The following is a 24,588-nucleotide window of genomic DNA, read 5'->3' on the forward strand; positions in this document are numbered from 1 at the left end:
TGCCTGAAGATTTAGCTGTAAACTGAGAGCAGTCTCCCACAAAATCATTGCTTGTCTGCATAGAGGATAAGAATGTTCCCCTTGCTTGTTGATGTACCACATGACAGTTGTGTTGTCTGTTTGAATCAACACCTGCCCTGGAAGAAGTAAATCCTTGAAAGCTATCAATGCAAATTGGACTGCTAACATCTCCTTCAAGTTGATATGTAGATGTTGAAGTCTGGCAGGCCACGTGTCTTGTACCCATTTTCCATTTAGATGAGCTCCCCAAGCTTTGTCTGAGGCATCTGTCGTTAAAATCTGACTCGCCTCTGGCCGGGTCACAGAGAGTCCCTTGTTTAGGTGACATTCCTGAGCCCACCACAAAAATTCCTTTTGAATGCAAGGTATTATCTGAATGACAGTGTCCAAATCTTGGCAGTGCTGTGTCCATACATTCTTGAGATACCATTGTAGCTTCCTCATATGCAGTTTGGCATTGGGAAGTACCAGAATACAAGATGCCATGAACCCCAAGGCTTGAAGGACTGTCCTTGCAGTCAGCCTGGACTGACGAGACAACTGGTGGAAGTAAAGAGAAAGATTCTTTTGTTTGTCCGGGGTCAAAAAGGCCATCTGGGATGCTGTATTCAGTCTCACACCCAGAAAGCACATGTCCTGAGAGGGTACTAGACTGGACTTTATTTCGTTCACAGAATACCCCAGGCATCTTAACACTGCCATCACATACTGTAAATGATGAAGAAGTTCGTCCTTTTCTTGGGCCAGAATCAGGCAATCGTCCAAATAAGGACAGATCTGTATTCCTCTTAGCCTGAAAAAAGCTACCACTGGAGCCAGAACCTTCATGAACACTCTGGGCGCAGTAGATAAGCCAAAGGGCAATGCAGAGAACTGATAATGTGAAGTCCCAGCCCGAAAACGCAGATACTTCCTGCAACTGGGCCTGATAGGAACATGAAGGTAAGCCTCCTTGAGATCCAGAGTCACCATCCAGTGATCTTTGCCCAGCAGAGGTAAAAGCTGTTGTAACGTCAACATGTCCAGATATGTGTTGAGGATAGATAAATCCAAAATTGGTCTCCACGTGTTTCCTTTCTTTGGTACTAGAAACAGGCGAGAATAAAATCCTAGGCCCACTTCTGGCAGAGGGACCGGTTGTATGGCCCCTATTTGAAGTAGTAGAGAAATTTGTTTGCGAGCCTCTAGTCTTTGCTGAGGAGGAACGTCCGGCATGCCTTTGAAAGGAGGCAAGGTATGGAAATAAAACTTGTAACCCTGGTGTATGATATCCAATACCCATTTGTCTTGGGTAATCAACATCCAATTTTCCTTGAAGAGTGCTAACCTTCCTCCCAAAGGTGCTGCCAGGCAAGAAGGATCTGGCAGCTGAAAAAGTAGGTCATTGGGCCTGTTTACGAAAGGACTGGCCCCTGCCCTCACCGAAGATTGTGCAGGTGAACTCCTGTTCTAGGCCTGAAAGAACTCTGAGCTCTGCCCCTACCACGCCTAGATCTACCCCTAGACTGAGAATCATAAGAAGGATACGCCCACCCCTTAGCAGGCCAATTCCTACTAAACTGGAGGCTGAACTTGCAAAAATCTTTAACAGCCTGCATAGACTTAGCCTTGTCTTCCATTTTCTTCAAGACTGACTCCACAGGTGAACCAAACAACACATCAGACTGCAAAGGAGCATCCAAAATCCTTGTCTTAACATGGTCAGATAAATTCTGATCCTTCAGCCAGGCGTGCCTGCGAAGAACTGAGCCAGTGGCAGCCACCCTAGACGAGGCCTGCACAGCATCAAAACCACACTGTAATGAATGCTTACCCACCTGTTCAGAGACATGCACCAAATCTTGTAATTCTTTACACTCAATGCCTTCCACCAGAGCATCCACCTTAGACTTCAATTGAGAAAGAAGAAAGTTTTGATATTTCAACATATGAAACTGGCAATTCAAAGCCCTCATAGCTAAGGTAGAAGATGTATAGACCTTCTTTCCCCATCTATCCAAAGCTCTGGCTTCTTTATCTAGAGGAACCGGATTTTTACAACAGAGGCCTTGACACCCTTAGGTCCCTGACTAATAGTTTCTGGGTCCGCCCTAGGACTCTTATAAAGATATTTATGAGCCTCAGGCACCCTGTAATACCTATCCGGTTTAACAGGAGCAGGAGGCAGAGAATCAGGATTAAGTGAAGCCTCTGCAAACACATCTTCCACAACATCCAGAACAGGGGGTATAGCCAAGGGCCTATGCTGGGGTAACAGCAAAACTCCTAAGCCTTTTCCTAGAATCAGAGAAGTCCTGACCTTCCCACTTAAAATGTTCCCTCATAGAATGAAGTGTCTCTGAAAAGAAAAATCCTCTGGAGGAGAAGCAGAAGGAGTGGAATCATCTGCATCAGAATCAGAATAAGGAGAGTACTCCTGCAAGTCTTTAGCTGAAGACTCTGAAACATCCGAAGCCTGCTCAAAACTTCCCAACTCTGGCTCCACCCTAGGCCTCTTATCAGGAGGGGCAAAGAACCTCTAATCAGAGTAATCAAATCTTCTGCCATTTTAAGCATGTGCTTCTTAGGCACAGACCCTGCTGAACTAGGAGTGACACCAACAGAAGCTAAACTGGCCTGCCTCTGGCAGAAGCCTTGGAAACAGAAGGAGAAGGCCTAACCACCCTAGAAAGGGGGGGAATTACAGTAACTTGTGAAGCCCCTACAGCCTGACCTGCCTCCTGAGAGACCACCTCCTGCAAAATCAAAGTCTCCCCCTGAGACTCCAGAGAAGACTCCGTGGAACCACCGGTTCCACTGAAGCCTCTAAAGAACCGGCGTCCGAACGGACGACTCATCTTGCCTGGGTTTAACTGCTTTGTCTTTGCGCTTCAAGAAGCGGCGCCGGAGAATCCGACGGCATATTATAATTGCACCGCTTCCCAAAGACCAGCCTAGCACAATCTAACCTTCGCTTAATAGTGCGTTTATTGAACCTAGCACAAAAGCGACACCCACCAACGCCGTGCTCAGGCCCCAAACAAGGAATACACAAAGAATGATAATCCCTATGCGGTATCTGTTTCCCACAAGAAATACAGTTATTCACTTTTTCTGACATCCGTAAAACACTGAGGCAAGAAAAACCAAAATATTCCCCAACGGGGTACTTAGCCAACTTGGATTCGGTCTGAAACTCCGAATTCGAAAAATTTCAGAACGCCGAACGGCACTTGCAACGCTGCTTCTGCATCGGACCATGCGGCAAAAAAGACTGAGGAAATGACGTCGGTCATGCGCTTTTGTACCCTGACGTCCTGATGTCAGTTTTAAGCGCCTTGACCGACGTCAGCCTAATACTTTGGTATTCGGGCCGACCGAGGACAGCGGACTACCCCATATGTAAGGACTGCAGCAATGTGAGATGAAGAACATCTTTGACTTCTTCACAGATTTGTTTAATTTGCTGAGATCCAGAATAGGTCTCCAGTCCCCAGTCTTTTTTGGTACTAAAAAGAACCTTGAGTAAGTTCCAGATCCAATCTGGTCTACGGGGAAATTTTGGAGGACTCTTTTTCTAGCAACTTCAGTATCTCTTGTGTTGCATACTTCTTTTGACCAGGTGGAACGTCTGGTATGGACTTGTTTGTGGGAGGTGGAGTAGAAAAGGGGATATAATATCCTCTGGATATGATTGTCTATACCCATTTGTCTTGGGAGATCTCTAGCCATGCGTTTGGGTACAGTGACAGACGTCCCCCGACTACCTTCAGAGAAAAACAGGCGGGCCTCCTTTCAGGAGCGGTGGAAGGGCCTCGTAGAGAATGTATTTCTGTAGCCCTGATTCTGCGGACCCCCCACTGCTGCGAGGTCAGCGTCTTCCATTAGCACCTCCCCCTCTGCCCCTGAGGTAAGTGTCACCACGTGCGTCAGAAAAACCTTTTTGGGACTTGGTGAACCACATTTTACCACTTTTCTGACCTTTGGGTTAAGGTCTAGATGGGGCGGAAAAATGGACTCCAATGGCAGACAAGGTTTTTCAGTAATGTTCGCACCTGGTCAAAGTTTCTTTCACCTTTGGTCCAAAAAGGGAAGAACCATCAAAGAGGGCGTTGGTGAAGGAAGACTTGAAGGGTTCAGCAAAGTTGCAAAGACGCATCCAGGAATGTCTCCTTTGGGAAATTCCTGTAGCTGCTGCTCTGCTCGCTCCATCAGCTGAGTATGAAATCAGTCTCATGGATGAATTGACAATGGAATTCAGAGTGAAGAGTTGTGAAGAAACTTTGTCTGCGGTCCCTGAAGCCACAGTACCCTGAAGGACATCTCCTAGTTCTTTGAGGAGATCCCTTTGAAGTCTCGTAAAAGGGTCAGATAATTCAGTGACTGCAGGGTAAAGGCCGCTGAAGAAAAGGTACGCTTTCCATATCTGTCCATACTCCTTGACTCTTTGTTGGGAGGATGAACAGATGAGGAGGTCACTGATAACTCCTTAGTGGCCGCAGTCACCACCATCACATCTACAGGGACACCTTTAGTTAGGAACTATTTCTCTGTAGAGGTAGTGATAAATTTATTGGGCCTCCGCAGAACAGGTTCCACTGTATTAGGGGGAAGTCAAGGCCTTTCTAGAAATAACATAAAAGGGCTGATCCTACGGGGGGGAGTTACCCAGGAGGTAGAAGGGCGAGATCCGAAAGCCTCCAGGTACACCGATTCGTCCTCTGAAGGGTTCGTGAGCTTCCAAGCCACCCCCTGTTTCAGGATCTCATGGATGTCAGCAAAAGAGACATCCTCAGAGGGGGACCATGGGGACCCTTCAAGCTCATCCAGATCAGTGTCGTATGTAACTTACTCAAGAGAGTCTGTGCTTCCTCTTGCACAGCCTCTTTCGAGGGACTTCCTCAGAGGGATACGCTGGAGAAGTTTCGGAGGAGATAATGCTGCCCGCAGGGGCTTCCTGGGGCTCTGGATCTCTACTCTTGGGGAGAGTGGGCAAAGAGGAGACCAACACTGGCACCTGTGAGGGAAGAGAAGATGGCTCCAAGAGCAGAGCTGTCTGGGATGACAGCATTCGCTCCATCAGCTCAAAAGCCCCCCTCACTCCACACCGAAGAGACCCTCCACTCTGAAGATGCTTAGGATCGATTCGGAGGTGGAGTGGGTGGCTCCGAAGCCGATGTAGGAACCAAGCTCAACCTCGCCAAGGCACCAAGGGGTAGAGTCTGCTCAGACAACTGTTCGGGCTGACTCCCCTCCCCGACCAGACGGGTGGGCATCAACTCCTAGACTCTTCGAGATGTGAAGGACCTGAAGACGTCGAGGTAGAAGCCAGAACCGATGATCCTGAAGGAGGTCCCAGTACCGACAGTTCCACTGCTACCGGATCCATACTCTCTGGCTCCAAAACCACCACCGGGTGCAGAGGAGGAATCAAAATTGGTGTCTTGGATGGTCCAGAGTCCTTTGGGGTTGGGGACGACAAACTTTTGGCCAGTGCCGGAGTCTTAAGCAATCTGTTCACCACCCGCTCCACTATGTGATCAGATAAACTCCTGGAGGAATGGGAGGATAATGAAGGAGATCCGATCCTCTTCAAAATGGGCCATCTCAAGGTTGGAAATATCGGCTCCAAAACAGGAGACCATCTCATAAATGGTAACTCTACTGGCTAGAAGACACTGATTGGGCCGAAGAGGTTGATTTTGTTTTGTCGGAGCCAAGAGCCCTTGGTTCCGAAGCAGTAACATTTTTAGGAGGCTCTGAATCTGGAGCCAAAGTAGCATGTCTTTTGGACCCTGTATGGGAAGAAGAAGAAAGCTTGGAGCTTTGAGATTCCTCCAAAGATTCCTGGAAAGGACCTTTCAACAACCCCCTGACCATCAATTTATTTCTACGCATTTGAAGGACCCTGCTGCTGAATCCATGGCAAATTGTGCAAGGGTCTGGAAAGTGGATGGCACCCAAATAATATGCACTAGTGCACCCATCCATAATCAACATCTTTTGAGTGCATTGATCGCACTTCTTACAACCAGATTATCTATGTTCTTTAGGCTCTTTCTCTTTTTCTTTTGACATATTCAAAAAACAAGGTACAAAATGTTAGCAGGAAGAAGCTATATGAATTTCTAAATATACACTTTAACTATAAAATGCTCCAAAGAGAAAGGGAGCCTACTAGCACACACGAAGTTGAAAGGCACACTACTATTAAAAAAATATAACTGTAAGCAAGGAAACCGCTAAAGACGGCTTAACACTAAATACACAGCTCCAAAGAAACAGCTTACTGCTATAAACCACACCCAAAAAAGGTTTCGGCAGACAATGTAAGAGAAAAAAACATCAGTGAACGGATCTAACTACTACTAAATGACAAACTAAAACCAGTATTAGAAAGCCACACACAAATGATGGAGAATCCTCTAACTAAACGGAATCTCCAAGGGAAGGGAAGGCACAGGAAGAGAAGTGGCCCTCTAAGTTAAATGGGTCACTGAAAGCCCTCTAACTCAAACGGGTCCCTCACAGACACAAAGGGAAAAACAATGCACCAAAGCAAAGAGGGGTTTTTACTAACTATTACACAAAATAAAACAGAAAACTGCCAAAAACTACAGAAATAAGTGAAATAAAATCCAGTCAGCCAATGAATTAGTCGGAAGACATCCTGGACGCCTGAGTGGCAAACAAGATCTGGGGATTTTACCAGCTGCATCATGGGATAGGGGTTAGCCTCGAGCCAATGGAAGCTCTCAAGCTTTTGTATTCGGCAGAGTTGGAACCGATGCTCGATTCCGAACCCAACCAGCAAGAATTACGGCGAGATAGGACAACATAAAATCAACAGGTTTTGCATTAGCATGCCTTTTCTGACAGGCAAATCTAAAACACATATGCTTATTATTTAGAGATTTAAATTCTCAATGTTTTGCCAGGAACCACACATTTTGTGAGGAGCAGACAGAAAATAGGAAACAAAATGCTGGACAGTTGACAGGTATTGCCATCCAATTTCCCAGGTCACACCATACCTTTTATTTACACTCTGTCTGACTCAGTTTTGATTCTCTGTGTTTTTTTTTAACAGCTGGTGCTCTTACTTGATAAAAGACTAAGATGCTGCAAAAGCAGGACAAAAAAAAGGACAAGGGACCACTCCACATGACTGATGAATATACCACCACCTGCAACTAAATATGGCTAACTTATACCTGGAAATAAAACAGCAAGCAAAATAAACCATTGATGAGATGACTGAAAAAAAGGAAAAACCTGTGACACATGCTATACAAACCATCCTCAAAGTAGCATTAGCAGCTTTTTAAAGTAAGACTGATCAGCCAAAGAAAAAACACTGCAAGAAGAAGCCAACAAGAATTACAGACATTTATAAGAACAAACTTGATTTAACATAAAACAAAATGAATATAATTTATGAAAAGCACTATTAATAGACATGCTGGCAAAAGCATTATAATGGTACAACAAATTCCTGGATCAAATAAAAAAAAGTGGAGGTAAGAGAGAGAAAAGTCAAAATATCTGAGGAATTAAAGACAGAAATCAAACTGACATGCCAGCTATGACAGATTCAGCGCATTTCAAACAAAATACAGTTGAGTACTTTGAGTTCAACTAAGAGTTAGGACACGCAATTCCAACATATGCTCTTAACAGCTGCTTTAAAAACACAAGTAAATCAGAGTCATTTCACCAAATTTAATAAAACAGACCTACATCAAAGCGGTCAAAAATAGACATTCTACTTACCCCCAAGGGATGAAAACAAGTTTGTAAACGCTCTTTTAAAAAGCCTCTTCCCCAACGTGGCATGAATACTTCTGGAAAACAAACAATTTTTTTTTTATTTCACTCACCCAATATTAAATTCAAATTGAGATACAATAAAAAACATTATGTAATGGATGTGGGAGGATCAGAGAAATCCACAGTCACACTTTCTGGTCCTATCAGCAATTCTAAAGAGAGTTACAGAAAAATTAACAGATGCATACTGCAGGAGACAGCAATGCTAAACTGATGTACACCTCAAACTGCACAGTTTAATTTCTGCTACCAGCAGCCACCAAGATCTAACAGAACACGATACAAAATGGTAAACAAGGTTTCAGTACATACATGAAAGAGTATGTGACTGCAAACCTACAGTCTCATTGGGTATAAAAGGTTCCATTAATGGACTCAGCACGTTAATCAGTACATAAAATTTATGGGAAAAAATATGCAGTTACTTATCAGCTATTTGATGGACTTTAAGCACCGATCACAAACATACCCATGAAACATCAAAACGTATATCACTGAAAAAAAATGACAAAACTAATAATCAAGAAGTTAACAAAAAGCGAGCTTTGAAAACAGTCCACTCAAACGAAAGTATTAATAACTTTATGATATCTTTTTATTGTTGTTAGCACACGCTTTCGGAGAGCTCTATGTCCCTCCTTCTTCAGACACAAAAACAAATCAATGCCTAACTACAATTATACTATATATACCTCAAGTCAATTAACTTAATTAATTAATTATGCAAATTGCGCTAAACGAAACCAAATACAAAAACGCACCTTGAAGCAACTACAAATACTCAATACCAAACTGCTAAAATCACAAAACAGAACCTTACATTGCCATACGAATAATGTACAATTAAAATAATTATACAAACAAGAAAAGTACAGTTTTGTACCTACCATAAATGTAGATGTTCGAAGATCCACATTGCTGCAGTCATAACTTATGGGGTAGTCCGCTGTCCTCGGTTGGCCCGAATACCAAAGTATTAGGCTGACGTCGGTCATGGGCGCTCAGATCTGACATCAGAGCGTCAGGGTATTAAAGCGCATGACCGACGTCATATCCTCAGTCTTTTCTTGCCCCAGATGTCAGAAGGCCCTAAAAAGAAAGGCCACAGCCAAAAATAGAATACTCCCCAAAAGGCATGTACAAATAACAGCTACCACCCAAACCATACAACCATTCCTAACTACAGAGGGGAAGGAGGGAGGGTAAATTGGACTGCAGCAATGTGGATCTTCGAACATCTACATTTATGGTAGGTACAAAACTGTACTATGTTCTTCATCTCACATTGCTGCAGTCATAACTTATGGGTAGAATCCCAAAGCAGAGGTAAATGGAGGCTGGCAAAATCATAAAGCATTGGGAGCTGCCAAAATGCCCTGTAAGATTGCAGTGGCAAATCCAGCCCTAGATTTGGAATAAAGAGGAGGATGGTAATGTTTAGAAAAAGTATGCACTGAACTCCAAGTAGCTGCTTCCAAAATATCTTTAGTAGCTACTCCCTTAAAAAGCAATAGAAGTGGCAGTAGCCCTAGTGGAGTGAGGTCTGATTCCAGCCGGAATCTCCTTACCATGATGAGAATAACAAAAAGCAATACAAAGGCCAATCCACTTAGAAATAGTTTGTTTTGAAACAGGTTTCCCCTGAGAACCCAAAGCAAAAGAAACAAACAACTGCTGAGACTGTCTGAACCCTTTAGTCTTGCTCAAATAATAACGCAACTGCCTGTGAATATCCAAAGTGTGCAAAATTTTCTCCCCTTTATTTTGGGGATCTGCATAAAAAGTAGGCAAATGAATTGATTGGTTCAAGGCCACATTTGAAACCACTTTAGGCATAAAAGTAGGGTTAGTACACAGAGATACCCTATCCTTATGAAAAATTAGGAAGGGTTCAACTGCCATAAGAGCCTGTAATTCGGAAACCCTTCTAGCAGACGTAATGGCCAACAAAAAAGCAGTCTTCCAAGACAAAAACTTTAACTCAGCAGTAGCCGCAGGTTCAAAAGGAGGTAAAGTAAGTTTTTCCAACACAAAATTGAGATCCCAGGCAGGAGTAGGAGCTCTACGTGGGGGTCTTATGTTCTTTGCCCCTCTAAGAAATTGCTTAAACAAAGGATGAGAGAATAATGGTGGGTCACAGTCATAGTGAGCAGAAATGGCTGCAGCATGAACTTTTATAGAGGAGAAAGACAAACCCTTGTCTAATAATTCTGTAAGATATTGAAGAGAAACCCTTAAATCAGGCCTGGAAACATCAAAGCTCTTTGTTTTGCTCCAAATTAAAAATCTCCTCCATTTATCAGCATAAACTTTCCTTGTACTAGGCCTTCTGGCCTCCAAAATAACATTCAAAACTTGTTCTGGAAGCTGCGACCCTCCAGGTTCTAGAACAGAATACGCCAGGCTGTTAGATGCAGGGACTGAATCCTGACATTGAGGAAATGATTGCCCTCCTGAGACAAAAGGTGCGGAATCGAAGGCAAAGGCCATGGAGGTTCCCGTACTAAACTCCTCAGCAGAGGGTACCAGTGCTGTCGAGGCCAATCTGGAGCTATTAGAATCATGGAGGGCTTGTCTTGTCTGACCTTCAAGAGTACCTTGGGGAGGAGAGGTAGAGGCGGAAAGGCATAGACATGAAGATTGCTCCAACTGAATGATAGAGCATCCACTTTCCAAGCTGTGGGATGAAACATTTTTGTGCAAAACTTTGGCAACTGGAAATTTAGTGGAGAAGCGAACAGATCTATGTCTGGAGTTCCCCATATCACTGTCAACTTTCGAAATACATGAGGATCCAATTTCCACTCGTGGGGATCCACTATTTGCTCAAAACATCTGCTAAGGAGTTCTGCGCTCCTGGTAGAAACCTTGCCTGAAGATTGAGGTGTAAACTGAGAGCAGTCTCCCACAAAATCATTGCTTGCCTGCAAAGAGGGTACGAATGGGTTCCCCCTTGCTTGTTGATGTACCACATGACAGTTGTGTTGTCTGTTTGAATCACTTGCCCTGGGTGAAGTAAATCCTTGAAAGCCATCAATGCAAATTGGACTGCTAACATCTCCTTCAAGTTGATATGTAAATGTTGAAGTCTGGCAGGCCACATGTCTTGAACCCATTTTCCATTGAGGTGTGCTCCCCAAGCCTTGTCCGAGGCATCTGTCGTTAGAATCTGACTCGCCTCTGGTCGGGTCACAGAGAGTCCCTTGTTTAGGTGACATTCCTGAGCCCACCACAAAAATTCCTTTTGAATGCAAGGTATTATTTGAATGACAGTGTCCAGATCTTGGCAGTGTTGTGTCCATACATTTGAGATACCATTGTAGCTTCCTCATATGCAGTTTGGCATTGGGAAGCACCAGAATACAAGATGCCATGAACCCCAAGGCTTGAAGGACTGTCCTTGCAGTCAGCCTGGACCGTAGAGACAATTGATGGAAGTAAAGTGTTAGGTTCTTTTGCTTGTCCGGGGTCAAAAAGGCCATCTGGGAAGCTGTATTCAGTCTCACACCCAGAAAGCACATTTCCTGAGAGGGTACTAGACTGGACTTTGTTTGCTTCACAGAATACCCTAGGCACCTTAACACTGCCATCACATACTGTAGATGATGAAGAAGTTCGTACTTGTCTTGAGCAAGAATCAGGCAATCGTCCAAATAAGGATAAATTTGTATTCCTCTTAACCTTAAGAAGGCTATCACTGGAGCCAGAACCTTTGTGAACACCCTGGGCAGTAGATAAGCCAAAGGGCAATGCAGAGAACTGATAATGTAAAGTCCCAGCCCGAAAACGCAGGTATCTCCTGCAACTGGGCCTGATAGGAACATGAAGATAAGCCTCTTTGAGATCCAGAGTTACCATCCAGTGATCTTTGCCCAACAGAGGTAGAAGTTGTTGCAACGTCAACATTTTGAATTTTGGAATGTCCAGGTATGTGTTGAGGATAGATAAATCCAAAATCGGCCTACAAGTGTTTCCTTTCTTTGGTACTAGAAACAGGCGAGAATAAAATCCTAGGCCCACTTCTGACAGAGGGACCTGCTGTATAACCCCCATTTGAAGAAGTAAAGAAATCTGCTTGTGAGCCTCTACCCTTTGCTGAGGAGGAACGTCTGGCATGCCTTTGAAAGGAGGCAATGTATGGAAATAAAACTTGTAGCCTCGGTCTATAATGTCCAACACCCATTTGTCCTGGGTGACTAATAGCCAGTTTTGCTTGAAGAGTGCCAACTTTCCTCCCAAAGGAGCTGCCAGACAAGAAGAATCTGGCAGCTGAAGATGCAGGTCATTGGGCCTATTTACGAAAGGACTGGCCCCTGCCCTCACCTGTAGATTGTGCAGGTGAACTCCATGTTCTAGGCCTGAAAGAACTCTGAGCTCTGCCCCTACCACGTCTAGATCTACCCCTAGACTGTAAATCAGAAGAAGGATAAGCCCATCCCTTAGCAGGCCAATTCCTGCTAAACTTAGGAGGCTGCACCTGCAAAAAATCTTTAACAGTCTGCATAGACTTAGCCTTGTCTTCCATTTTCTTCAAGACAGACTCCACAGGAGAACCAAACAAAACTTCAGACTGTAAAGGAGCATCCAAAATTCTAGTTTTAACATGCTCTGACAAATTCTGATCCTTAAGCCAGGCGTGCCTGAATAACTGAACCAGTGGCAGCCACCCTGGAAGAAGCCTGTAAAGCATCGAAACCACACTGCAAAGAATGCTTACCCACCTGTTCAGAGGCATGTACCAAATCCTGTAATTCCTTATACTCTATGCCCTCTGCCAAAGCATCCACTTTAGATTTTAGCTGAGTAAGGAGAAAATTCTGGTACTTCAACATATGAAACTGGCAATTCAAAGCCCTCATTGCTAAAGTGGAAGAGGTATACACTTTCTTACCCCATCTATCCAAAGCTCTAGCATCTTTATCCATAGGAACTGGATTCTTTACAACAGAAGCCCTGACACCCTTAGGTCCCTGGCTAATAGTTTCTGGGTCAGCCCTTGGACTCTTACACAGATATTTATGAGCCTCAGGCACTCTGTAATACCTGTCTGGCTTAACTGGCGCAGGAGGCAAAGAGTCTGGATTAAGGGAAGCCTCGAGAAAACGTCTTGAACAACATCCAAAACAGGAGGTATAGCCAAGGGCCTATGCTGTGGTAAAACAAAATTCCCTAAGCCTCTTTCGGGAATCTGAGAAATCCTGACCTTCCCATTTAAAATGCTCCCTCATAGAATGCAGGGTTTCTGAAAAAGAAAAATCCTCTGGAGGAGAAGCAGAAGGAGTGGAATCCTCTGCGTCTGAATCAGAATAAGGAGGAAAATCCTGAATGTCTTCAGCCGAAGACTCTTGAGTAATCTGAAGCCTGCTCCAAACTTTCCACCTCTGGCTCCACCCTAGGCCTCTTATCAGGAGGGGGCATAGAACCTCTGATTAAAGAAATTAAATCTTCTGCCATTTTAAGCATGTGTTTTTTAGGTACAGAACCTGCAGAACTAGGACTGACACCCGTGGAAGGCAAACTAGGCCTGCCTTTGGAAGGAGCTTTAGAGACAGAAGGAGAAGGCCTAACCACCTTAGGCAAGGAAGGGAGAACAGCAACCTGAGAGGCCCCCTCAGCCTGACCTGACTCCTGAGATGCCACATCTTGCAAAATTAAAGCCTCCCCCTGAGACTCAACTGAAACCTCGGCTGGATCCACAGATTCCACTGTAGTTTCTAAAGAACCGGCGTCCGGTACGGACGACTCATCCTGCCTGGACTGTAAAGATTTTTCTTTGCGCTTCTTCGCGGTAGCGGGCGTCGGAGGATCCAACGGCATATTATAATTACACCGCTTACCGAAGACAAGCCTAGCGCAATCTAGCCTACGTTTAATGGTGCGCTTATTAAACCTAGCACAAAAGCGACACCCGACTACGTCGTGCTCAGGTCCCAAACAAGGAATACAAAGAGAGTGGTAATCCCTATGCGGTATCTGTTTCCCACAAGAAATACAATTATTCACTTTTTCTGACATCCGGAATTAACTGAGGCAAGAAAAAACAAAAATATTCCCCAACGGGGTACTTAGCCCAACTTGGTATCGGTCTGAAACTCAGAATACGAAAATTTCAGAACGCCGAACGGCACTTGCAAACGCTGCTTCTGCATCGGACCATGCGGCAAAAAAGACTGAGGATATGACGTCGGTCATGCGCTTTAATACCCTGACGCTCTGATGTCAGATCTGAGCGCCCATGACCGACGTCAGCCTAATACTTTGGTATTCGGGCCGACCGAGGACAGCGGACTACCCCATAAGTTATGACTGCAGCAATGTGAGATGAAGAACATCACCATGTTCAATTTGTAATCAGGTATAGGCATAAATACATAACTATATAAAAAAAAAAATATATATATATATATATATATATATATATATATATATATATATAAAAGTATATACAAATAGTATCAGTTGTGTGGGTACATTTTATATATATACACAAATAATACAAATGAAAGCAGAATGCATAGGTATGTATATGCAACATTTGAAACCTTAGTTAAAAAGACCATTTTAAAACATTTTAAAAATCAAAAAATGGTAATAAAAACTAGATAAACTAGATTCACCTTTTTAAGGCAAGACTTTTTAAAATACAGCTTATAGACAAAACTAATAATCACCAAAGGCAAAACCCGACCTAAATGTATTCTAGCTCCAAGGTTGTACCACCTTAAAGAATGTAGAAAAAAATAAGACTTTAGTTCCAAGGAAGTGCATCTTCTGAGTGAGAATAAAGGTGCTGAAGGCAAGAATACATTGCCACTTCAGAGAAATACATTTTCATTTTACAGTTGGAATTTGGAGGCCCCATCACCCTGTCAACCATGGTGGTCACTATCCTTAATGGCATCTTGGTAATGGTGGCAAAGAAATTATGGCCTAGATCATCCCTTGGGCAGGGGATGTGTGATCCACATCACTAGGTGGGTCGCCACACCACCCTATTTTTGTATACTTCTGTGCACCCAAAAATTAAAACTATCACCAAATAATGATACTTCAATGTACTTGAAACGGAAGTCATCAACAAGCAGCAACTTTGTGAGCAGAAGACCCCCTAGACCATTCATACATTTCCTACTCGTCCTCCTCCTTGGGACTTTGGCAATGTGCAGCCAGGTCCTTCCCCACCGCCAAGGATGTAGTATGCCCATCCTCCCCACACCAGCTCCAACAGAACAGTCAAGCCATTAATGAACCTGGGTAGCTGGGATGTAGTCAGGACATCATCCCTCTGCACCAACAGAGAAAATAAATTCATTTTTCTTGCAGTTTAGGATTGCCTTTGGTCAGCTCCAAGTAATTGCTGTCCAGCCTCCCAGCTTGAAATTATTTCATGCATCACTACTGCAGGTGTTGACAAGTTTGTCATTTAAAATAATTTATGAATGTTAGTTCCCTGACTCTGGGCAGTAAGCTGTATTGCTTCTCATCTGCAGTCCAAGAAAAGCTTATTTCACTGTTCCTACTCCATAAAGTCACCGAAAGCCTAAGCCAAAAAAAAAATAGACCAACTGAATGGCACAGCTGCACTGGTCTTTTAGGGAAGAGTCACACACTTATTAAACCCTTAAAAAGGGTATTTATGCTAAGATTATGAATACGTTGCATACAAAATCTACTATTAACTACAATCCTTCCGGTCATTCCCTTCGTGCCATGTCACTGCTTTATGGACAGCTACTCAAGGCTAAATGAATCTGAAGTTGCAAGAGTTGATTTTTTTTTTTTATTTTTATTTATTTATTTTTTTTTTTACAGACGATAACAGGATTATTCGGAAGTTTTTACGTGCAGGTTATAAAAGTGACAGCTAAATAAACCAACATATGAACCTGACAATTCAAAATCCTAAAAAAATCCGTAGATCGCATCCTGATTGGAGAATTAATTTTCTCCAGCAGGATATTAATGTAGAAGTAATGCCCACTGAAAAACGAGTCCACCGCTTCACAGCAGCACATCAAGCCACCGTGGAGCTCGAAAAGAAAAACATAATGGCCGCCATTACTTTATGCTTGCTAAGCAGTGCTTCTGATGTTTAGCAAGTGTAAAATGTAAAAAAAAAAAAACAAAACAAAAAAGAAAATTAAAAGAAATTGTGTGTGTATATGAGTGTCTTTATGTCTCTGTCTGCGTGAGTGAATGCATAAATGAATGCAGAAGAGACTGTGTGTGTGTGTGTGTGTGTGTGTGTGTGTGTGTGTGTGTGTGTGTGTGTGTGTGTGTGTGTACAGCGAGATCAATCAATCTATTATTTTACACTCAATAAACACCGTTTTGCTGTTTAGCAAGTGTAAAATAAAAAAGAAACTTAAAATAAAGTGTGTAAGGTGGATATAATAAGTTTACACACTCCTGTTAAAATGCCAGGTTTTTGTAATATAAAAAAATGAGACCACAATAAATCATTTCAAAACTTTTCCCACCTTTAAAGAGACCTATAACCTGTACAATTCAACTGAAAAACAAACAAATCTGTTAGAGGAAAAAAATATAAAAAATAAAAAACGGACAATAAGCTGGTTGCATAAGTGTGCACATCCTTAAACTAATACTTTGTTGAAGCACCTTCTGATTTAATTACAGCATTCAGTCTTCTTGGGTAGGAGTCTAGCAGCATGGCACATCTTGACTTGGGAATATCTGCCCACTCTTCCTTGCAAAATTGCTCTAAATCTGTCAGATTGCGAGTGCATCTCTCGTGCACAGCCCTCTTCAGGTCATCCCACAGATTTTCTATTGGATTTACGTCTGGGCTCTGGCTGGGCCATTCCAAAACTTTAATTTTCTTCTGGTGAAGCCATTCTTTTGTTGATTTGAATGTATGCTTGGGGTCACTGTCGTGTTGAAAGGTGAAATTCCTCTTCATCTTCAGCTTTTTAGCAGACGCCTGAAGGTTTTTGGCCAAAAGTGACTGGTATTTGGAACGTGAAGACAAAACATTCCTCATACTTTCATAATTAATCTAAATAAACCAACATATGAACCTGACAATTCAAAATCCTAAAAAAATCAAAGTTGCAAAACCATAGACTTTTTCCCCATACTAACAATAACCTTCACATCTTTGTCAGAAACAGCAGCATTGGAATTAAACAAATGCTTAGCAGCAGTAAGAATAACTAAATAATTATAACTGCTTTATCAGGTTTGGGATAGCTGTATAAAAACTTAAACTATTAAGGAACTTTATACATTGTCTTTTTAGGAAAATTGCAGGCAGTGACACACACACACACACACACACACACACACACACACACACACACACACACACACACACACACACACACACACACACACACACCCACCCCAAAGCTGACAGAACTGGGGGAATGGGTGCAGGTTACTGAAATTCCTTCTTTAACAGCTCATAGTATTTTCTGGGGGACTGAGAGACCTCAATGTTTTTCCACTGAAAATGCTGGCACATTCATGAAATAGTGTCAAAGAAAACCTCAAAGGGAGAATCAGAAACTGAGCTCTCCTCTGAGTCTGATTCAAAAAACTGAGGAGAAAAGCTTGTATCTGTCCCCTCACATTCCTGTCCAGCTTCAAAATCTTGAATCTCTTCAGGAAAAGAGGTATCACTCTTTATTCTACCCGAAACCACCTTATAAAAAGGATCAGTAGGCTGAATTAAACCTTGAGCCAAACCCAGTAAACTACTACTGTAAGAAAATTGAAGAGGAGTAGATACAGGTTTAGTTTTCTGCTTCTTTTTGCCAGGAAAAATGAGGCCAAAAGTGCCATCAATGGCAGTAGCAGCTTCCCCAGGGATGGACACAACATTCTGAGTAAATAGGCAAATCTTCCCTGCTCCCTCTCTCAGGACCGACAAAAGTGGTTCGTCCTTTGCCCACTGAGAAGAAACGAACAGCTGCAGAAGACATGGTTACTCCTCCCCCGGGTCTATATCAGTTGTAGGTGCTACGCCAAATGGATCTGGGATAAAAGATGACTGAAGAGAAACCAGATTTGGCCACAACAGAGTCACCCACCTGAGGCTGAGGAAAACTGCTAGCCTGCTGTGGTGGCAAAGGCAGTTTGCTTAACTTTTGCTTTTAGTGGACGGAAAAAAGACTGACCGTGGAACTGGCAGACTGTTCCACGGTAAAGCTGAAAATGATGCCTCTTTCACTGGGAAAACAAGCGGCATAAGCTGGTAAAATTTAAAACTTTGAAGTCATTTTTTTCACACAAAACACAATAAAAAGCACTTTAAAACACTTTACCAGTCCCACAGACAAAATAAATAAAATAACTCACCAAAAATAGTTTTCAACTACTTTAAAATAGCTTTTAAATGACAGGAACAAAGTGCACCCCCATTTAAAAGTACAGTTAAGTCTTGTGATATTCCATTAAAACACAAACTCCTAACCTAAAAATAACTTTCCTGAACAGGAAATTTTTGATGTGGAACACTTTTCCCCCAAAGGGAACTTATCTGCCTAGCAAAGGAACAGCATACGCCGACCATCAATCTCCAAAAGCCTATAGAGGAGAGCACTCATCAACGGCAGGAAAGCTCCGAAAGGTCTGGGGTCCAAACCTTTTTAGTCAGATCAGCTTGAACTGATTAGTAGTTTGGGTGCACGGAAGATGCCCTGAAGCTTTGGAAGCCGGCCAACTGTTATATCCCTAGCAGGATATAACTCATACAGCTAAGGCTACTGCAGCAGTGATCAATATGATAAACATCTTAAAAGATTTAGTAAGAATTACAGAAGGAAATGGGAGGGGATTTTGATGACTATTACTACGGCTGTTGGAATTTGGGAATGTGGGAATTGCTCAGTATGCCCCTTTACAGTTAGAACATTTGATGATATAAATGGTAAAGTGGATGTTGCTATAAATATAGTTGTAATTCAGACACAATCTTTTGTGTTATTAAAAAGACTTGCAGTTTAGTAAACATAGGTGAGAATTTAAAGCCAGAATGTAAGAACATATAGGTGATGTTAGAAATATAAGGTATGAAAATCCCATATAAAGATATGGGAAAACATTGTGGTTATTTGGATGAATTGAAAACTATTTGAGAACAAATTTTAAGTTTAAATAAAGAGGGAAAAAACTGTTAAACAAGTAAACTATGTTTATTTTAAAATTTGATACATTAAAGCAGAGGAATTAAATAATGAATGCTGCTTCTGAAACATACCATAATTTTACTTTATTTAGTTCATTGCTTCTATGACTGGATGACTATCTCAAGTGATTTGTGTTAGATATTTAGTACACTGTAAATAACTTGTAGCGCAGAGTGGGCTAATTACACTCTGATATTCAGAAAAAGACAAACCAGTTAAGCACCACAATGGCACTTGACTCCACCTTAACAAATGTTAAGCATCCACATAAAAGTTGTTCAGGTCGGGTCCCATGCTAGCCAGCAAAGTCTGCCTGCACTTGTTTCCGTCTGCTGTCTGTACAGTTAAAGTGTCCCTAACTACCAGTAAAAAGAGTTGCTAGAATAACTGATAACTGCATAAACGTAAGGTACTGCTGTGTAATGCTAGGAGTCTAAACAAGAAAAGTACAGTTGTGTACACTTACTATAAATGTAGATGTTAGAGTGTATTGCCTGTTGCAGTCATTACATTTGGGTTATCTGCTTGAAGGTAGCCCTCAGTCGGCCTGATTATCAAAGTCTTGGGTCCTGCGTCGGTTACGGTCTCATCTTCCATGACGTCAGGTAGCCCGGGGTATAAAGCATGCAGCCGATGCCATTACATCAGTTTTTCTTGCCCCAGATGTCAGGTACCCCCATAATGGAAAGCAATTAAATATAAGGTTACACCTCCAACAAAAAAGCAAATACACCAGAAAGCTTAAGTATAGTAAAGAAGAAGAGAGGTATAGCCAATAGAAGTCAGGGGGCTGGAGAGAGGGTAACCAGGACTGCAACAGTGAATACACTCGAATATCTACATTTATGGTAAGTGTAAACAATTGTACTATGTTCTTCGTGTTTCACTGTTGCAGTCATTACATTTGGGTAGATTCCCAAAGATAAGGAAGGGAGAAGGCAGTTATTGAGCATTATGACTAGCTATTAGGCCCTGCAAGACTGCAGTGGCAAAACCAGCTCTGGATTTAGAAAAAATTGTCAAGTGGTAATGCTTGGTGAAGGTATGTACAGAACTCCGGGTAGCAGCTTCTAGGATGTCCCTGGTAGGAACACCTATGAGAAAGGCTGTAGAAGTAGATGCAGTCCTGGTGAAATGGGGTCTTATCCTCTTTGGGGTAGGTTTTCCATGGTGCTTATAGGATAAAAGAATGCAATGGCCTATCCACTTAGAAATGGTTTGCTTTGAAATGGCCTTCCCTCTGCCCCTGCAGCAAAGGCAACTAGCAGCTGTTCAGATTTCCTGAGAGGCTTGGTCCTGTCCAAGTAAAATCTAAGTTGTCTGTGCACATCCAAGGAGTGCAGTATTTGTTCCCCTTTGTTCTGTGGATTAGAAAAGAAGGTTGGCAAATGAATGGACTGATTAAGGGCCATACTGGATACCACCTTAGGCATGAAGGAAGGATTGGTCCTGAGGGACACCCTGTCAGCATGAAAGATGATGAAAGGCTCCACAGCCATGAGGGCCTGTAATTCAGACACCCTTCTTGCTGAAGTGATGGCTAGAAGGAAGGCTGTTTTCCACGAAAGGAATTTCAACTCCGCAGTTGCAGCTGGCTCAAAAGGAGGTAGAGTGAGCTTCTCCAATACAAAGTTAAGGTCCCAGGCAGGAGTAGGAGCTCTCCCTTTGGAGGTCTTAAATTTTTGGCCCCTCTGAGGAATTGTTTCAGTAGGGGGTGAGAGAAGAGGTGCTGAAATGGCTGAGGCATGAATTTTAATGGAAGAGAAGGAAAGGCCCTTGTGAAGCATCTCTGTTAAGTACTGAAGACTATGCAGTAAACTGGGCACTGTTGTGCCCATCCCCCGAGTCTGGCTCCAGGAACAGAATCTTTTCCACTTTTCAGCATAGGATTTTCTAGTACTAGGCCTCCTTGCCTCCAGGATGACATCCAGCACTTGTTAGCTGAGGGGTGGTATAGGAGAACTCACATAATTATCCAGGCTGTCAGGTTCAGGGTTTGAAGCTGGGGGTACAGAATCTGGTCCTCCTGCTAAAACAGTAGGGAAGGAGTCTGAGGCAGGTACCATGGTTCCAGTAGTGACATACTGCGCAAGAAGGGGTACCAGTGCTGGCGTGGCCAGTCTAGAGCAACGAGCATTGTCCTTGGTTTGTCCCGTTTGATCTTTAGTAAAACTTTCGAGAGGAGAGGCAGAGGGGGAAAGGCATAAACTGAGATGCTTTCTCAGGTAAAGGACAGGGCATCCACTTTCCAAGCTTGTATGTGGGGACTCCTTGTGCAGAATTTGTCCAATTGGTAGTTCTGGGGGGAGGCAAACAGGTCTATCTCTGGGCTCCCCCATTTTTTTCTCAACATGTTGAATATCGTTAGTTCCAGTTTCCACTCGTGTGGGTCAATGAGATTTCTGCTTAGGTCGTCTGCCAATGTAATTAGCTTGCCTGGCAAGAATTGAGCTTGTAGGTGCACTTGGTAGCTCAAGGCTGTGTTGCACAGAGCCGTGGCTAGTCTGCAGAGGGGGTATGAGTGAGTTCCCCCCTGCTTGTTTATGTACCACATAACAGTGGTGTTCTCTGTCTTTACCAATAACTGTCCTGGAAGAATGTGGTCCTTGAAGGCTGTCACAGAATTCTGTACAGCTAACATTTCTTTTTGAGTGATATGCAGGTGCATTTGACTCGGGTTCCATTTGCCCTGAATGCACTGCCCTGCCAAGTGAGCCCCCCATGCATAGTCTGATGCGTCTGTTGTTAGGGTTTGGGTGGCAGGGGGTAGAGTGAAAGGCAGTCCCTTGTTGCGGTGGCAGGCCTCTGCCCACCAAAGGAACTCTGTCTTTATACAAGGAATGATGGGAATCATGGATTCCAGGTCCTGAGAATGTTGACACCATAGGCTTTTTAGATACCATTGTAGTTTCCTCATATGCAGTCTTGCATATGGAAATAGTAGAATGCAAGAGGCCATGAACCCTAGGGCTTGCAGTATTTTCCTTGCAGATAGCTGGGTCTTTGTGGCCATTAGTTTGAAGTAGGCTGTCAAATAAATTTGTTTCTCTGACGTGAGGTCGGCCATCTGGGAAGTTGTACTCAAGCTTGCTCCCAGGAATGCAATTTGTTGGCAGGGTACTAGATGAGATTTATTTTCGTTTATGGTGTACCCCAGAGAGGTTAACAGTTTCTTTACAAATGCCAGATGATTTAATAGTATGTCCTGGCTTTCTGCCCAAATTAGCAATCGTCCAGGTATGGGTATATTTGAATATTTCTTTGCCTACATAATGCAATGACTGAAGCTAGGCACTTTGTGAATACCCTGGGCGCAGTAGATAAGCCAAAGGGCAGTGCAGAGAACTGGTAGTGCATGTAGCCTGCTCTGAAGCATAGGCATTTTCTGCAATTTTCCCTTATTGGGATGTGCAGGTAAGCTTCCTTTAAATCCAGTGTTGCCAACCAGGCATTTTTGACTAGCATGGGAAGCAGCTGATGAAGAGTTAGCATTTTGAATTTTGGGATTACCAAAAAGGTGTTTAGGATAGACAGGTCCAGGATAGGACTTCGGGTATTGTCTTTTCTGGGTACCAGGAAAAGTCTCGAGTAAAAACCTTGTCCCCATTCCTCTTCTGGGACAGGCTGAATAGCCCTGATACTTGGAGGATTGAGAACCTGCTGTTGAGCCTCTGCCCACTGATTTGGGGGTAGGTCTGGCCAACCGTTTGGGATTGGTAAGGAGTGAAAGTGGAATCTTTATCTTTGGGAAACTATATTTAGAACCCATTTGTCTTTGGTAATGAGTTCCCAGTTTTTTGCATGCAGGGCGATCTTTCTCCCTACAGGAACAGTCAGTTGAGCAGGGCTTGGAAGGTTTAAGGTTAAGTCATTGTGACAGTTTACTATTGGGGGTTGCCTTACCAATTCCAGCTTTGGAAGAGGGAACCCCCCAACTGCTTAGGCCTGTGAGTACCTTGAGACTGAAGCCTAGGTGGTCTGCTGGTCCTGGATTTGGACTGAAGGCCTGGAAGACACAGGAAAGGACCAATTCTTAGAAGGCCAGTGCCTACTAAATCTGGGAGGCTGTACTTGCAGGAAACCTTTAACAGTTTGCATAGATTTAGCTTTTTCCTCCATGTTTTTAAGTACTACTTCTACTTTGTTGCCAAACAGGCAGTCTTGGTTCAAGGAAGCATCCAGTAATTTAACTTTAACATGATCGGGTAAAGTTAGCTCCTTAAGCCGAGCATGCCTTCTAAGTGCAGACCCAGTGACAGCAGCCCTGCAAGATGCCTCTAAGGAATCAAAACCACATTGCAAAGTATGTTTACAAACTTGTTCAGCAAAATGCATTAAATCTTGTATTTCTTTATTTTCAGCACAGTCAGGAATCAACATAATTTTCTGTTTAAGTAATCCAATAATATGTTGCTGATACTTTAACATATGAAACTGGCACTTTAAGGCCCTAATGGCCCAAGTAGCAGAAGTGTATACCTTCTTACCCCCTCTGTCCAGGGCCCTGGAATCTCTATCAGAGGGGGTAGGGTTTTTGGCAGTAGTAGCCTTAATGCATTTGGCTCCCTGTGAAATGGTCTCTGGATCTGCAGTAGGACTCAGAGAGGAACTTGAGAGAGTCAGGTACTCTGCAATACCAGTCAGCTTTCCTGGGAGCCGGAGATAAAGTGTCTGGGGCAAGGCTAGATTCAATGAAGGCATCATCTACAATATCCAGTACAGGAGGGATAGCTAAAGGCCTGTGTTGAGATAGGAGTAAGAATTCCCTAAGCCTCTTTTCAGAGTCAGAGTAATCCTGGCTTTCCCAGCAGAAATGCTCCCTAAGAGTATGCAAAATTTCATCAAAAGAGAAATCTTCTGGAGGGGAAGCAGAGGGAATGGAGTCCTCTGCATCAGAATCCTCATAGGTAGATCAGGGCAAATCCTGGTCATCAGAAGAAACAGAAATTTCAGAATCCTGATCCAAAGAATCAGAAGGAAAATCAGTTCTAGGTCTCTTAGAGGGAGAAGAGTGGCTTCCCCTGATTAAAGTAATAAGGTCTTCAGCCATTCTTATTTGTTTTTTAGGCATAGGGGCCTGACCATGCGGTCTGGGCATTGGTTTTCTAGGCGTGGACGAGTTTTAGGCCTTGAAGAAGAAGAAGATGGTGTTGGTTTAATATGCAAGTCAGTAGGCCTGAATACACCCTCAGAAGCCGGTGCCTGCACAGTGCTTCCGGACCCATCCAAGGTAGAGACATCCACAGGTTCCACAGTCGAAGAAGCATCTCGCGGCATACCAGACTCCGAATGGGTCTCACAGAAGGCCTGCGAATCTGAAGTAGCGGGTATCAGGGGCTGCGAAAGCGCCTCACTGAGTACCGGCGAAATGGCGACTAGCTTAACGGAAGAGTCGTCGACAGCTTTGGACCTATGCGGTCATTCTCTGTCTTTTTCTTTATGTTTTTTCGGAATGTCCGTAGTCCGATGGCTTACCAAAGCCATTTCTGGATAATTGAACCAAGTACCAAAATAGTTAGATGCGAAAATGAACCGACGAATAGTTCGAGGATTGAATACGGCACAAAACCGACAGCGAGGGACGTCGTGGTCTGGGCCTAAACAA

General features: G+C 43.2%; 1 protein-coding gene across 1 annotated transcript in view; it reads right to left on the minus strand.

The window, feature by feature from the left end:
• The window catches only part of FBXW7 (F-box and WD repeat domain containing 7), a 1,850,919-nt gene that overhangs the window by 1,729,449 nt on the left and 96,882 nt on the right, over window positions 1–24,588 (minus strand). Inside the window, exon 2 of the mRNA XM_044062041.1 lies at window positions 7,774–7,844. The gene's annotated coding sequence lies outside the window, so the exon portion shown is untranslated. The remainder of the gene's footprint in view (window positions 1–7,773; window positions 7,845–24,588) is intronic.

This window comes from Protopterus annectens, chromosome 2.part1 (assembly GCF_019279795.1).
Source record: "Protopterus annectens isolate FY-2018-M chromosome 2.part1, PAN1.0, whole genome shotgun sequence".
In the NCBI taxonomy this organism is placed as follows: Eukaryota; Metazoa; Chordata; order Ceratodontiformes; family Protopteridae; genus Protopterus; species Protopterus annectens.